Source organism: Cibotium barometz, chromosome 36 (assembly GCF_041138505.1).
Source record: "Cibotium barometz isolate CiBa-2024 chromosome 36, ASM4113850v1, whole genome shotgun sequence".
In the NCBI taxonomy this organism is placed as follows: domain Eukaryota; kingdom Viridiplantae; phylum Streptophyta; class Polypodiopsida; order Cyatheales; family Cibotiaceae; genus Cibotium; species Cibotium barometz.
In genome coordinates this window covers 48226992-48230132 of record NC_141081.1, presented here as the reverse complement: position 1 = coordinate 48230132, position 3141 = coordinate 48226992, and positions in this window count along the sequence as shown.

Here is a 3141-nt window from a genome sequence, read left to right as displayed (position 1 = left end):
TTTTGACCAGTCATGCATTGGCCAACACCACCACCATTGATGATCAATCACACAGTGCATTCAATACCCTCTCTCTCTCTCTCTCTCTCTCTCTCTCTCTCTCTCTCTCTCTCTCTCTCTCTCTCTCTCGTGCGCGCGCCCCCCCCATCGCACCATGCATTCTTTCTTTCTTGACACCTTTATATGGCATCCATATAGTCAGTACCTTTTCAATCTCTGATTTGATGGGATCCATTGCTGCTATATCAGAAGAGAAGAGATGTAGGGACGTGTGTGTGTGTGTGTGTGTGTGTGAGAAAGAGAGAGAGAGAGAGAGAGGCATCCCATTTTTGCTTCTTGAAAAAGATGAAATTGGCACAGCACCAGGGAGAAGACAGCGCAATACATTGTGATGGAGAGAGAGAGAGAGAGAGAGACAGAGAGATATTGTTTACAGTTAGTTTAAGAAGAAAAAAAAACATAGATTTTAGACATTAGCACCTTCTAAAACCATTGCTTTTGAAACACCTTTGCATTTCTAACTCATGCACCATTGCTTTTGAAACACCTTTGCATTTCTAACTCATGGTTGCCCCCTATTGTGGACAAGGATTTTTGCCTTTAATTTTCTTGCGAGCGACAATGGTGCCAGTTTACGCCTCTGGAATGGTTTTGACATTGCCTTGTTTAAGGTAGCAGTCACTCCTAAGGGAGTTCGCCATGGTGGTCATGTCCTTAGGGAAGCTTTTTTTTAAATCCACTCTTTTGTGAAGAGTTTTACCCAAAAATTTAGGGAAAAGTGTAAGGCAAAAGGTGGCCATATACAGAGAGGGTTTGTGAGCATACAATCCCGATGAAACTTGATGCAAAGCCGGTTTCTCAAAGGCCGTATCCTATGAACCCAAAGTATGTCTCACAAATCTAGGAAGAAATAAATAAACTCATTGTGAATGTGGATTCATCTATGAGATTGAACATCCAACTTGGGTATCGTCGATTGTGGTAGTACCTAAGGCCAATGGGAAACTCAGAGTCTGCATTGATCTAAAGAAAGTTAATGCCGCAATGTGCCGCGATCACTACCCTCTCCCCTTTAGCATGTATTGGAAAGAGTGACTAGCAAGGAAGCCTATAGTTTTCTAGATGGCTATTCAGGATATAACCAAATATCAATAGCCGAGGAAGACCAGCCAAAGACTGCATTCATTACAGAATATGGAGTCTACACATTCAAACAAATGCCTTTCGGTTTAACCAATGCCCCAGCTGCATTTCAAAGGCTAATGAATCATGCACTCAAGGAATTCTTGCGATAGTTCCTAGAAGTATTCCTAGATGAGCTGTGCATACATTCAACATGGGCAGAATACCTGAACTGTCTTCTCGTAAGGTCTTTGAAAAGTGCCGACATTTCGTATATCTTTGAACCCTCTTAAATGCCAATTTTGGGTGAAGCACGGTGTGATCTTAGGACATATCGTGTCGAAGAATGGGATATCTACCGATGAGGGGAAGGTTAAACTTATCTTAGAACTTCCACCCCCTGTGAATTACAAAGGAGTTCAACGATTCATGGGACACGTCGGATACTATCGCCGGTTCATTCTATTTTGCCGAGATAGCTCATCCTTTGTACAAGCTCCTCATAGAATTTAAATGGACTGAAGAATGCTAGAGTCCTATGAAAGACTGAAAATAGCCCTGGCGTCAGCACCTATTCTCAAATCGTCGAACTGGGATATTATATTCCACGTCCACATTGATGCATCCAATTTTGCAACTGGCTGCCTGGTGGCCCAACTTGGAGAGCACAAGCTAGATTACCCAATCAGCTTTGCAAGTAGACAACTAAATGATTCTGAAGTAAACTATACTACCACCGAATGTGAGAGGTTAGCTATGGTGTATGCTGTGAAGAAGTTCTGACATTACCTCCTGGCTACTCAATTTATCTTCTTCGTAGATCACCAAGCATTACTTTATCTTGTCAATAAACCTTGCTCCACATGTAGAATCACACGATGGATGTTGATTCTACTTGAGTTTGATTTCACTGTGGTGGTATGCCCTGGGAAGAAACATCTCATGGCGGATCACATGTCAAGAATGCCTAACGGAGAGCCATCAACTGGAATAGATGACGATCTAGCTGATGCAACCTTGTTTCTGGTCGACTCCATCCCCAAATGGAGCGAAGATATTGTTGATGTCCTAGCCCATGGGTTGATAAATGTCAAGAACCTAGAAAAGCAAAAGGCTAGGCAAATAGTAAAACAAAGTGCCGACTATCAACTCATTTTGCAGGCCAACTTTACAAGAGGTAAGGATAACATCCTCAAGAGAAGATGAAACCTTACAAATTATGGAAGAAGCCCATAAAAGAGTAGGTGGTGGTCACTTCGTAGCTGAAATAACGGCTCGCAAGATAATGCACACAGGCTATTGGTGACGCACCGTATTTAAGGACTACGCATTATTTGTCCAAGGCTGTGATAAATGTCAACGATGTTTGAAGCTAGGCAAACAAGACTACATGCCCCTGCACCTGGTAGCCACGTAAACAAACCATTTGAGAAATAGGGTTTCGACTTTATTGGGCCTATTAATCCAGCCGCACGTGGATCCCAGGCCAGATACATAATCACTGCCCACTGAGTATGTAATGAAGTGGGATGAGGCCAAGGCAGTAAGAAAAGCTGATGCCCTGGCTACAGCCAAATTTTGGCTACAGCCAAATTTATGTATGAAGACATAATCACAAGATTCGGTTGTTCTCTAGAAATTTTGAGCGATCGAGGTACCCATTTCATAAATGAAACCATCGCTCTATTGACTGAGAACTTCATGATTTCTCATAAAAATCTGTCCCTTACTATCCCAGGGCAAAATGGCCAAGCAAAAAGCACTAATAAAATATTGGTTGCAATTCTAAGTAAAACCTTAAGTGTCAAAAGAATCGACTAGGAAACAAAGCTATCTGCAGCTTTGTGGGCTTATAGGACATCTTACAAGGTAGCAACTTGATGCACCCCATTCAAGTTAGTCTACGGATTGAAAGCTATCATGCCATGGGAATTCCTAGTGCCTAGCCTAAGAATAGCGGCCGCTGAGAAATGGGATGGTCATGAACTTTCTGACCGCATCCGCATCCTCGAGCGCCTT